Source organism: Bombus affinis, chromosome 2 (genome assembly GCF_024516045.1).
Source record: "Bombus affinis isolate iyBomAffi1 chromosome 2, iyBomAffi1.2, whole genome shotgun sequence".
Classification (NCBI taxonomy): Eukaryota; Metazoa; Arthropoda; class Insecta; order Hymenoptera; family Apidae; genus Bombus; species Bombus affinis.
Genome location: NC_066345.1, coordinates 11007421 through 11022395, shown reverse-complemented (window position 1 = coordinate 11022395; position 14975 = coordinate 11007421).

Sequence of the window (14975 nt, the reverse complement as noted above, 5' to 3'; positions counted from 1 at the left end):
TTCCCATCTATATGTGGCACCGTGCACCTACATATAGCATCCGCATAATGTATCCTGTCAATTTATTCGTTACATCTTGTTCATATCGAACGTTCGCCCGATACTCGATCACGTATCATTCATAACTCCACCATTCATCTTGAAATGTATATGCACATACGCAGTAACACGGTCGTAGACCTACTATTTTAAAGAGATAGCTCAACAAAAATAATTACGAGAGTCGGAACTATAAGAATTCTGCGATTCAGAAACATTCTCCGCTTCCTGCACGACATGATTTAATCGCGTCCACCGCGTAATTTTCTCTCCACCTAGGACAGAAACAAATTTACAAAAATTGCAATAAACCACGGTGCTCGTATATTCAACCGCAAAAAAAAAGATATTCAGAGAGAGTACACCTTAGCGAAGGAAGCGATAATCCAGTACGATACGTCGCGAAAATACGAGAGAGGCAGTCCAACTCGAAAATAACGCTCGACCGTAACCGGACCGGATATTAATATCTCCAGGATGGCGAAATCTCGAAAAAGAGGAGCGAACAATGGCGTCAGGTTGAACGGAGGTCTGGCCTGGACAGGCTCTCGACGTAGCGATGCTTCGTTCAGGCGTTAGGTACTTTTATCTCTGGCTCGTGGGCGCGAAAACGTACTCGCCAAGTATCCGGTGGCGTATCCGGTGTTCCCTACGTCGAAAGGGGTCGAAGAAGACCCCTGCTGGTGGTGAGGCGGTGGCCGCGTCTGTGAGTTTCGGCTCTCTGTTATCGGCGGTTGCCGCTCGGGGCTGGGAAGTACGGACATTTAAAATGCAGATTAGCGCGTGCACCAGAGAGAGAGAAAGAGAGAGAGAGAGAGAGATTCGAGTGCCGTACGTGAACGCAGACGTAAACGTAAGAGCGTCGGGTGGCTAGTGTTTTATTGGGGCCAGCTTCCGTTTTCCTTTACCTATCCCAGGCCGGCCACCGCCGAGATGCCACCGCGAAGATAAAGTCACCTCCGAGCTTCAACCAGTCCGCTAATTTATTGATCAGTGATTTATTGGCTGGCTACGCCCCGTCGCGGCCTTAATTGCCGCCCAAGAACTTCGATGGACTCTAATAGCGAGCAGAGGCTCGCCAGGAGGGTGGAATTTCATGGACAGGGGAGTTTTTTCGAGACGTGATAAGACTAGAGATTGGAGAATTTAATTTGGCCACATGGCTAGATAAATTAATATTTATGATTATGTATGACTGGATGAGAAGATAAATCATTGTCTAGCCAACTTGATCAATGATCGTTTAAGTACACAAAAAAGGCTTTGATATTTCAAGAAAATTTGTAACATGAAATTGAAACCAGAGATCGCGCGTTAATCTAAGGATATTTATATCGATTTTAACAATCGTATCTCTGGAATAAAAGCTGTATAACAAGGACACATTCGTATCTTCATTAAATTTAAAACATTTGTTAACAATAGAAAAATAGTAAGTAGTTGAATTCAAGAAACATATTAATTACATTACTAAATCCTTTCTAACTTGAGGAAATAAATTACAAAGTATGTTGGATCGATTACCCGAGCTATAAGGTCTAAAGAAATCCTCCGCTCCATCGTGGTGAAAACCTGAAGAACAGCGTTTACGTAGCCTTGACTCTTTTAAAATATTACCGACCGATCTCCGGCTAGGAGAGCGAACGACATCGGAAATCCAGCCTAGAAACTTGTCGAAGTTTACCCGACCAATCGGCACGAGGACGGCGATCCTTTCGCGACTTATCGAAGCCGAAGATCAAAGCGGGACCGTAACTCGAGGCAAACCGTCGTGATTCCGAGGTAAACCAAGAAGATCCAGTCTAACTTGAGAGAGAACCGACTGGTTCGGCTGTGTAAACGCAAGACCCAGCAGGTGGCAGGTGGTGGCGTTAAGCCGACTCCAGAACTTGTCGATTTACCCATGGTGTAACGAGCTTAAAACACGAGTCGCTCTAGCTATCCTGCCACCCCTTTAGTCCTTCAACCCTCGATAACGTCGTCGTCGTCGTTCAACTATCACCCCTCCGACTCTAGCCTTCTGCTTCGTTCTTGTTGCATCTCTTTCATCATTCACGGTTACTATCTATCCATCTATCTGCAAAGTCTCTCTCCGTTTCTCTTTCGTGTCGGAAGCCACGAGCGTTTGGCAGTTACATGAAATACGAGGGTGAAACTCACTGGATGCGCATTGTCCGGTTGCACCGTTCGAAGCAGAGCTAGTAACAATAGACGGGGGTGACCTCGGCTCGATTGTCCTTTAATTTACGGGAATTGCAATCCCCTACCGTCGACTACGTTCGCGTCCAGCTACTACCGTTGCCACCGCCACCCATCCACCCCCGCGCAACCATCGCCGCAAGCACTCACGAACCCCTTCCATTCCTTCTCATTCTATCCTGTACCGCCATCCCCATCGTGACCAGTGGCGGGAGAACCCTCTCTTCACGCGTCAAGCTCGTTGAACGCGCGAACGCACGCCACGAGCTTAATTCGATCTCCATAATCGCTCGGGCTTTACATAATCGGGGAGTGCTAATACCGATTCCCGCTACAACCGATTCTCGCCATAGTCGGACCGCGATTGAGCGGCACGGATTACACCTGCATGCCGATCTAGCCACCTAACCAACCACCCACTTCCCCCGCGACTCCAATGTTCAGGTGCAGCACGATCAAGCGTCGTTGGAGAAAATCGCTGTATTAACTGCTGGATACCCTCTCGTTTTTGCCCTGTTTATCCATCTAATATCGGGTCCAGATTATCGAAAGAGTCGGTAATTAAATTTGCGCAGGAATGTCCGATACATAGATGTCGGCACGTCTGTTGTTCTACGAACTCGGTCTTCCACAGTTTTCTTTAGATGGAATTATGATTAAATTTAAATGTGAAATTAAATTCATTTGATATTGATCTTCGCTCATTATTTGGAATGAGCAATGAATATGGATAATGTGTGATATATAAAATATAGCGTGTCTCGGGAGGGAGATATTTCTATTTTGATCGTATTATTTATATATTTTCGATGAAATATTCAAAAGAAATTGCTTCGCTTTCGATCGTACTACATGTATTTTCAATAATCCAAGATATAATATATACTATTCTATTATTTACGACGCGCTTTGAACCATCTTATCCATAAGAAATTTGTTCTACTTTCGATCATACCAATCTCCGAATAATCTAAAATATACTGTATCTCCGAAACGGTGCGATTGTATTTTTTACTTCTATTATATTATTCACCACGCATTTTGGATCAACTTATCCGTAAGAAATCGCTTCACTAACGATCATATCAAACTACCAATTGTCTGAACTGTAACACTTCCGTGAACTTGCCATTTTTACTACTTTTCTCTGTGATATTATTTACGACGCATGTTGGATCAACTTATCCGTAAAAAATAGTTCCACCCACTTTCAAATACTATAGACGTACCAATAGGGGTGCTTCAAAGTTTACTGTCGCAAACAGAAATGGTATAGTGAGTCGGGTCCGCGGGAGCGCAACGGAGCAAAACCAACGGGCAAGCGATCGGTAGGTGGCATTTCGTGACTGTGATCCGGATGATCTCTGCGCCGTCGGGACGATTTCTTTGAGGGATAAATTCTGAGGATAGAGGAATTAGGATAGATGGGTGCGGTCATGTGCGTAAATGCAACCGAAGGATGCTGTCGTGTGCGGGCTTCCAACGTCGAACAATCGTTTTGCACCCTCCGCGCGAAACGGAAAATGTATCTCGCTTGACAGAGCTTAAACAAAGGGTAGGACAGCAGCGTGAGGGTCACCCCTTGTCATCCTCCTATTCCTACCCTCTCCGTCTCTCTTTTCTTCGCCTCTATCCTCTAGTTTCCGCTCTCTCGCGTGACATTAGCACGACAAATAGTCGTTTTCGAACTGTCAAAGGATTAACGTAGCAGCTTCATCGTCACGAGTTAACGTACCCCCATTAAAAGACAAAACTCCGTGATTCGGACAGTGAGACAAGCGATCTGTTGTCGGTGGATGAATTACGATATTACATATTCAATCCTTTTCTGTTGACACTGTTGAGTCATAGGTCAAACCGACATTTCTTCGAATTAAATAATTTCGTTTCAGCGTGCTCCTATTGTTTTACTAAATGTAGTTGCATTATTCTCTCGTTCTATATCCAATGCTGCCTATAATTCTAAAATTATTTCAATCATTTTCTTGCCTTTAATATCTTGTTTCGCTGAATTTGAGATATAGAATATTTCCTCGTTTTTTCATTATCATATTAAAGACTAATAGCGTTTTATAATATATAAGTTTGATTATTCTGTGCAAAGTTATGGATAGGATTGATTAAAAATGTTGAAACTAGACACAAATAACCCTGTTTTACTCTTTGTTCTATATTTTAACCGATAAAAATCATCAAGAATATTTATGGTAATATATTTAATATTAGCGAAATTAACATTCTGGGGGTAAGAAATTTACTTTTGTAGTCATCTATGACATAATGATGTAAGTTGAATTATAATTCTTCAAGTCTGACTATCTAATTACTTAGTTAAGTAATTCTGTTTCGCCTACTTCTACTTCTCGTTCAGCGTAACAATATGCAATTAAGTCAAAGGATTACAATATCTCTTTGCCAGAGTATTTTGTCGTTTGAATACACACACGGAAGATTCCCTTGGATGAACTCGTGCTCCATGCACTCGCACTTGCGATTTGTCACAGGATTAACGTCATACCTCAATCCTCCTATATCCATTTGGTCTCTTATAACGAGCAAAGTTTTCGGCGTGGCTTGCCCGGAAGTAGTTTGTTGCTGAAAATGAACTTGTATTCGGTAAGCAGTACCCTGTCTGCATGGACCAATTAAAACATCGGGACAAACATCCACTTGGATATTCAAGCAGTTAACAAAACTTATCCTTTACATTCTCCAACTATTTCATGTCTTTTTTTCACTATGAAATGTTGATATCGATTTTCCAGATAATCCATCGATATTTTAACAAAAGTGTCTGACAGTTTATTGCATTTGCAACACGTTTAATAAACGAGAAATTCATCGATGAACGTCAAAAGGCGATTCAATTTTAATTGACACTAATACCCGACAGAATTCAATTTCGCGATTTAATTGACATCGGCTCCAGAGGCGGGATGTCAAACACGAGCAATCCGAATGCTTTCCAACGACGCGCATTTTAGCTTCACGAGCACGGTTTTTCGCCATCGAGCAAAAGAGGGAAAGAGTAGACGAAGACAAATAACAAACCACGGCATACCGCAAGATTTCCCATCTACGGGTACCAGCGTCGCCTGGACTTCGACAAAGTAAACACCGGCTTCAGTCTCGTGGAAAAGACCAGCGAGAAAGCTCGTTAAAAACTTTCCAAAGCCAGATACGTCCGACGCCGCGACGTCGTGACGGTGGGACTCGGACTTTCTCCGGTTTCGTTACGAGAACTTGCTCGCCAACGGAGCTTTTCGTGGTACAATGTCGTCTTTGCTCGACGCTTCCACCGCGACAAGAAAGGTACGTTAAGCTCCTTCTCGGTCACCGGGATTACGTCCCCGCAACTCGCTACTTTGTAGCGGGAAAATTGAAGATTTCCTCGATTACTTTTAAGTATTAGTGAATTGTATAGAAGAATTGTGCGAAGTAAAAAGTCAATGGATTCTGGAGATTGTTGTGTAATTCTTCGAATGATATTTGTATCTTATGACACATCCACATTTAAATGTGCAACTATTTAAATGTCAAAACATCTAAGTAACTAGATATGTCGATATCTCAACAAGTTCACCTTCTTCTATTTTTTAACCTTTACGTTACTCGAGCTAAGAAGAAATATTTTGATTAATCTACAGTATTTTGTTAGAAACGAATAATATTTTCATAGCTGTTACGTTAGTCTAACTCGCATATAACTAATGTTAGCGATATTCTTTAAACGTTTCAAAGGATAACGAATACGCTGAATTTTAAAATCGCCTTTCTATTATATTATTTCATCACACTTTTTGTTTCCGATGTTCATACGTAATAGAAAATTAAAATAATAAGATTGATGAAGCAATTTTAGACTTAAGAATAACAACGGAAGATAGGAATTCGTTGGCGTTTCTATAGAGTGCCACAGTTCCAATTGGAACAACAGATTTCGATCGTTGGAGGTGATCGGCTCGCATTGTCGATGGACCCACTGGCAGTCGCTACATCCAGAGGACTTTATCGATCTTGTAAATCTCTTAACCAGTCGCCCACGCTTCAAGTTCACGCTGACCACGCTCCGTCCATTCTCTTTGCGCATGTTTTGTCTTTGTGTACGCGTTTCTCTTTTCTGTAATAACATCGACCGATGCGATGCAAGAGCCAGATTGTCGGAACAAATCTGTATTTGAGAGCCAGACTAAACCACTCCATGTTTTTGTAAATTGAATTACGTACATGATCGCTTCTCGTTTTATTAGAATAATGGAAATCTGTTTACGTTACACTGTAAATGCAAGAGATTTAATGTTGTTTAAGACTAGTTTAAGTAGAACGTTACTTTCTAGCCATATTTTCCTTTTCTTTCTTGCAAACTATCTCAACTACTTTATAACGACTAAAAAAATAGTAATTTTTTTACATATGCAAATAAATGTATTACAATATATAGTCATATAGTTAATACATTTCTATATGAAAAATGTCTGAATGCACTTCTCTTTCTACTCTCCTGAGAAATAATAAAATAGCACATGAATCACTTTACCTCTCGCATACATATAAAAATAACCATTCCAATCTCACCGTAAGACAGCATCTATCCCCTGAAGAACGCTGAATGTGTAGTATATTTGTCGTACGCTTTGTTCTTCTCTTTGAATGGCCTTTTAAATTAATTAATACACCGTGACAGCGAAATGTACGATTACCGGTCCAGCAACAACGACGTTACTACGCGCACGAATAAGCTTAGAAGCAAGCCACCGTGTAGTGGATCAAGGAGCAACGATTCCAAATGGAAAACGTTACATCGGCGTAATACTCGTTACCGAACACCAGCGTCGCATCGAAAGATATACGAGATGGCATAGGAATTTCATTTAATCCGAGGTTCCGCGCGGTCGGCCGAGATTCGATTTATGGTGTAATCAGGGCCTGCGCGACTCTTCGCTCTTCCCATGGAGCCTTCTCTTTCGTGCAACGAACACACACCGGTCGCCATCCAAACACGCTGCAAGTCCTTTTGTACTATCCTACGCTTCTCATGTCCCCGCACATCTAAATGGTTGCATCGAGAAAGGAAGAAATGGAATTCCCGACATTGTTCCCGGTTATGGTTATGCTACTCTGTCTCTCTGTCTCTCTCTATCTATCGTAATTTGCAACGTCTTCTTCGCAAGATGTACGAAAGAAATTACTGCGTTGAAATATGTTCGTCGAGTGGTTCTCTGCTTGAGAAATCGATAGGAATTTTCGTAGAACTATTTCTGGTATTTGAGCACATTCAAAAAATATTGTCAAGATCTTTTTAGTCCTAAAAGATTCTTTATAAATAAGCAGATTAAACTCTCACTAATTATACATTCTAATTTTAAAAACTAGGCAGACTCGTTCGAATATTTCGAATACTCGTTGTCATTTAAATTAAGTGTAACATAATAAACGACTTCTCTAGAAACAACAGCAAAATAACAAATGCAGGACATTTTATATATCCCCAGGTATCTTCCACTTGCAATATAATTATTATTGCTTTTTCTTTAAAAGGATAGCGAATAATTGGACCAAATACAGAGAAAGTACGAAATACAAAAGAAGTTAAACTCTAAAAACCAAGTTTCCTTGACTCGCGGTTAACCTCTAGACAACGACTTGATTCTCATGGTGAATCCATCATGGTCCCAGGCAACGGTGACCGCGATACTCGCATCTCGAGCGTACGTCTTCCTACGTCGCATACGGCGACCATTTTTTCCGTCCCCCCGGCCACGACGCACAATTTCTCTGCTGTCCGTCGCACAAAGCGTCGTTCTGCATTTCACGCGGCTGTATCCTCGTCAAGAAGAAAACTGTTCCACGGGACATCGTCTCGCCCGGAGGACCGAGACGATCAATCTCACGCATGACACCGAGTCTCGCGGAGTTAATTTACCGCGGGGGAGCTTACGTATCCGTGTCTAATTGGAGTACACTTAAAAGAGCCACCTTAGTCCCCCTTCACCTTTTCACGGTTTAAAATCCAAAAGATCCTTGACAAAGCAGGATCTTCGTAAGAACTGACTTGTAGCGATTCGTAGACAATATTATACATGCATTTGGTTCCACTATCAGCAATTATTTCTAACGCAAGATGCTGGAGGTGATACCTCTTTCTTTCTTTGAAAACTAATCCATTTTATAAGAAGTTTATGAAGGAAAATTATATTTAATACAACTAATATGCTCCTAGAAGGAGATTTTTTTGAAGGAGATTTCTCATTGATTATATTAATTACTAGAATATTACTGAAATATTACATCACTTCGATATCACATCGCTTCATGATTGATATATCTATAAACTCTATCTTGCGGACAGTTCGTCCAAATATACTTTAAATTTGAATCTATAGAACACATTGAATTCAGGGAAATACAGATTCATTCAGAAAAAAATTAATCCATCAGAAGAAAGGAGAATCAACGAGGACATTTTCATCGAGTCTCGCAAGGTAATTAGAGGGAGTAGCGGGCTTGACTTTCTCTGCGATCTATCGACAGATCGAACGGCGTCATTTACCGCAGACCTTCCGCTGAAATACGTTTCCGGGTGACGGCTTAATGAACGGGCCGAAATAAAAGTGAAGAAGCGAATTTAGGGGACAACGAGCAGAGAAGAACGCGAGACTGAACGAAGTTTCACGCTGATCGATAGGATGCATTCTTTCTTCATTGATAAGGGTTTCTTCCATTCGAAGAGAAACCTTGATAGAAATTTCTATCCTGTCTTTTTATCTTTTCCTTGGCGCTACGATTACTGTGAAACTTTTACAGTAAAAGTAATTACGGAGACCCTAAATTCGCCGTGGAAACGCTAGTTTGTTGAAAATAAGCGAACGAGGCAATCGCTCGATTTGCATAATTAATGGGCATTTAAGCAACCGAGTCACGCGTTTTCCCCGGAGATTGCGACCGCTTCCCAATGTTATTCTCCCGGCCGAAGGATAAAACGCGGACAAAATCCTTTCTCAAGCGCAAAAACAACTCCACGTAGAAATCGTAAGCTGCGTGTTTTTATTCCAATACGCGATGGCGACAGTCTTGACTGTTTCGATCCGGTTTCGATACGAATCTCCGCCCTTTCGAAACCAACTTCATCGTTGGAATGGCTCGGTAGCACGGTAGGACAGCGGCAATAAAGGATCTTCGTCCCTGGCAGATGAGAATCTGCCTTCATCCATCGTCGCGGAAGAAGATATCGTCGCCTCGTTTCTTTTCATTGGCGCTTCGAATTAACGCTCGATTTAAGGATCTTTCAGTGTACAAATGAACGTGAGATACATATCTTTTTAATCATTTTTTTTTTATATCCACTGTTATAAACCATACTATTTATTTGCATTTCGAATAAAATCCTCGGTTTTGAATTGCACGATCATTTTTATCGGACATCTCTTCCCGATCGCGGTAGTACGTTCGTTAAACAATTCCTGGAATTAATTCCGCGCGCGACACACGGCGAAACAGACAATCTATTTGCATATCGGTTACATAACACGAACCGGACGCAGGATTCAATTAATAGCCATCCGTATAATAGACTCCCATTGCGCCGATGATCCAACTAATCGCGAAAACGATCCTCTAGATAGCTTTACACACGAACTGGAAAATTGCGAGCAACCATTTGCTCTACGGTATACCAGGGAAAAAAGCGACAGAGAGGAAAAAAAAGGGAAATTTTATACCCCTCCAATAAAATCAAACTCGTGTTGAAATTTCATCGTTACGGTCGTAGGTTTTAAATAAAAATATTATATTGTTAAATAAAAAAGCAAATTTTCTCTCTTTGCCATCGCGTGTTGGTCGATATATATATACTCTTCTAAAATCCTTTCCTACTTTTTATCCTAAACTTTCTCATGGGGATTCCTTTAGACGTCTTCAGTATCTTTTCTTGTTCCAGTACATTCATACTTGTCTCTCTATGTTCAAGCATCTTTTCTTCATCTCCATGCAGCCTCGGGAGTACATATGTATGGAGACACGTGTTATTCAGTATCGTGAAAGTGAGAATAGATTTTCTTCTGTAATTTTTCTTTCTGATACGTTCTTCAGTTTTATCTTTTTCTACTATTTGCATCCATATTTTTGTTATTTTAAATCGTGTTTAAAGTCAATTTTTAAGTCGACCTTCTGTTTAAACACAAATCATATTTTGCTGTTAATCCATTTCGGTGGGCAAATAAAATGATCAAATAATACTTTTTAATCGTATTTAAAAATGCAACGTCGTCAAATTGGATTGGCTTTTTTTTTAATATTTTTACAACACAAATTACTTTGGATTCTTCATGGTAACGTCAGTTGAATATGTAAATCTGAAGCGTGTAGATGAAACAGCGTTCAAATATTGTTATACATTCATCGGGCATATAGAAACTTAATACAGACGATCACTATAAGTAAAGTTGTTATCGCAATACCTGAGAAACAATTTTAAAAAGCCTATTGTTTCGTGATTGACAACTGTACTCGACAATGGAGACGAAAAGATTAAAGAAGTCTACACACAATTCTACGTTGAACCACTTTTCAGCGGTACTTTCCTAACCAGGATAAAGTTGTCAGAAAACAAAGCAACACCTGGTACAGTGTTTAATGGAGCAGCACCGGCGATACACCGACGACGATTCAATAAAACAGCTTAAACCGTCGATCACGCGGCAGTCGTTGACCGAACTGGGCCGGATCTACGGCGTCTCTCGAAGACGGTGATTAACGAGCGAGAATTAGGCAAAGTCCCTGATGAATAATTATGCGCCGTCCCGGCCCCAAGCGACCGAGAAAGTCTGGCGTGCACAAGCGTTCCACGTGGAGAAAAAGAAGGACCACCGTCAGCCCCACGACGATGAGGAAACGAAAAGAAAGGACAAGAAAAAAGGGAACGTTAAGGGGAACTGATAGACGCTGCTCGAAATCGAGATTAATCGACATTGATTGAAAGAAGCTACGGAGCAGCAGTCAGTTCCTCCGACGGAAAGAAAGGCGAAGAAGAAAACTGGCAGATACATAACAAAGCTACTAGTGAATATTAGGATACTTGCTAAAAATTTGGTGAACTTGAATGATTATTAAGAAATTTTTAAGAGTAATTATCTTACTTGAAATCTTGTACTAATTAGGTTTGAAAAAAGTCGTATGTTCGGTAAATTTCTAATAAAAATTTGTTATTTTCACAGATACGATATTAATCATTCAATATAATAAATTATTTAATTTATAATTTGTTGGCAAATTTATCATGGACACACGCGTATAAATTTGTAAAATTGATTCTTTACGTAATTCGATTTTTCTTTCTTATCTGAATCTTCCAGACTATTCGAGAATTGTTTCCACTAACAAGGTATTGTCGATTTTCTTATTATATTTATTGTCATTTGATCCCATGAATTTAATGGATTCCGCAATTTAGATTGTAAAAATAAGCGGCAGGAGTCTATAATATCACTAATATTATTACACAGCAAACCATTGCGCAAGAGGTCCTTGAAAATATTCTAATACTTAGCAACGAGTGATACATACATCTGGTAGATTCTTTTAAATTAACACACTGTGCGATCAGAATGCTGCTAATAAGAAAATTGCGTCGATCTGAGACGAAACAACAGAATCATCAATCAGTATCCAGAGAAACAAGAAAGTACCAGAGGAGAAAGGATTTGGGAGGAAGTTTTGGAAGCTTGATGGATGGAGACAATACGGTCAGTCACGCAGTCGATTTTGATTCGTAAAGTGCGTTCTCATGCTGTACAGGGTTCCGGTGATCTTGTTGTCGTTTGTCAGCCGTCTTTCCTCGGTGTCTGGAATTGTGTCCTCCATACCATCAACCTTGTTTCCTTTTATTGTTCCTCTGTCCTCGATCATAAAGAAAAATTGATACATTGTACCATTTACCTTGAATAAATCCTTCGTGTCATGTAGCATTTAGCTAATTTCCATCAACGTATATATTCTGACTTGTAATAAATAAATAGAAAGATAGAAATATATGTATTGATCTTATAATTTCACAAGGACTCGTCTAGGATTCGGAGATAAAACTTGGAGGAATCGTACGGAAAATTTTCACTCGATTTATTAAATACACGTGATTCATCTATTGTCGTCCCCTTTTTCTTTCGAGCTATAGAGAGTGGAATGTTCGTGTTTTATCGGAAGAAAGCCGCGCGGAAACAATTTCCAGCCGCATGAAAAATACCACGAGGCACGCGCGCTCGGGGTAGAATCGTGGGTGGTGCGGATAAGATGATCAATCGGCGTGGCGCCCGAGCTGCTAAAGGGGGAACAAGAGGGCCGCTGGGTAGTAAACACATCCAACTGGAAGACACCTGAATAAGGAGAGATATATGAGCGCACTTTCACCGAGAAGCGAAAGCACGAGAGGCCTCGAGCTTAAAAACGCTCGATAAAAATTAAAATTCGTGTGCTTTGGTCTAATTAGTTTACTAAATTAATTAAAATGAGATTTTTGAAGGATGATACAGAAATTCTGTCTTCGATCTTAAATAAAATAAAGTTTAAAGTTGAAAATTAATAATAGAATGTCTCTTCGATCCTTATGCACAATAATTTACTAATTGATGATATTAGCGAATGGGAAAGTTCCGAGTTATAGATTTAATAAATTTTTATAGTAATTAACGTACATATGGTATTCAAAGTAACATGATGATTAAACCGCGGATTTTTATTGTACTTATGGGAAATTTGACAGTACACATCGTATGTAAAAATATATGAAATATCCAAAGTATAGTATTGGTTGTAACACTAGTAGGAAATGCAAGTTTCTGCCTAAGTGCCATTTCTTTAATCATATTTATAAAAGTATGAATTTGCATGAATATCCGCAGTCTAGTGATGATATTCGTATAGCATCATGCCGGCAGTAAGATCATGTTCTAGGTTGTACAGTTCGATAAAATCTTGTAACGTAGAGGTAGCTGATACAAGATAGCCCATTGTTACACCGTAAAGATTTGAATCTGTATCGCGGGTCACGTTGTAGATTGAAAAAGACGGTGTCTAATTTTAGAGATGGAAGATTTAATGGAAACGATGTCTTGCGGTCGATGGCATTTTTGAGGTGTCGTTTATGGAGGGAAATGGAACATTAAATTTGTACGCGGACAGCTGACACGGAGGGGTGTTTTGAGCGGAGAAATTCGAAGAATGGAAACGATGAAACTTTGAGAATATACGATTGTTAGGGACCTTCCCTCGCGTATCCCTTGGATTTCTGACAGCTTTCAGGTAACACGACACGAATACAACGTTATATTAAGCTTGGTTCAGCACTTTACGATTATTCCGCCTTTCAAAAGTTCCATTATAATGTACTAGCTCTTAAGGTAACATTGTAGTATTTCTTAACTTGTTGTCTTTTAAAGAAACAGATATGCCGTAGTCGCTTTTCACAAAGGAGATTCGTTATCTTTCTTTGAATCTTCTTTTCCCTTCATTATACATTTGAAACTTCACTGGAGGTTTCTTTCCATGTATGTGACACACTCGTTTGTTAACTTTCACATAATGTTGGATAAATATTCTTCTATAAATATGTAAGCGTTACAGTCTTGTAAGAAGATGGAGACATAATCTGCCTGGCTTTCTGATTATCGATTGCATATTAAGAGATAGTTGAAACTTTATTCCTTGTAAATTCTTAATCGATTGTTATCTTCGAGAGTTTTTGAGACAATTTCATTAACAGTATCATTATAAGGAACAAAAATATATCTATGAAACATCTTCCATTTTTCTATCTTCTACGAGGCTCTAATCATTGTGAACGTCGCCTTACACGCCGCCCGAAAGGGACGCGAATTTATTTCGTACCCGGGGATAAAGTAACCCTATGGGCTGTGAGAATAAATTATCGTAATCCCTCGTGGGCTTACGTCTCCTGCTACCTGTTCCCACGGATTTACATTCGAATTTTTGCGATTTACATTTTTACAGGGACCAGGTTGCCAAAAAGAAAGATGCTTCCGTGACTACTTTTCCGAATCATCCAAACGATTACAATCCCTTGTGCTCTCGTTGTCTTTCGTCAAAAGTTATTCACGACCATCCTTTAAACTTCACTCACGTATAAAAAAGATGAAAAAGAAAATCATAAAACAAATGCAAATAAACTACAATGTCGAATGTCAATAAATTATATCATCCGCAGCGACGTGACTCTCTTCGTTATTAAACTACGTGAACCCATCTACGTGAATCTCCATTTTGTCACAGGAATTTAATTCTCTTTCTCTCTGTTTTTTTTTTTTTTTTTTTTTTTTTTTTTTTAAGAGACTCGATCCAACCACGATCGTATAAAATTCAATCGAGTCAGGAGCAATTAACGAGGCAACCAGGCGAGGCGTTAGCGATACATTCGCGTAATTTATACGAAACAGCGAGCACACGCGATACAACGGCGCGGCATGCATACCGAAAAAGCAAACGCTACCTGCTCGCCCCTCGCTCTCTAATTATTTTTTTCGCGTGCAGCGTGACGTCCACCGGGCAATCTTCGATCTAAGATTTTATGAAGACACGTACCACGGTGCTCGCATGCTGTGAATTTATGATCGTGGCCTCGTCTATACTGGCGGACGACTCGCGCCAACTGTGTTCCTTTGGAAGTTCGTGTTTCCACCTACGTCTCCGACTGTCTCTCCCTCGCCACCCGCCACGCCGAATGGGACGAG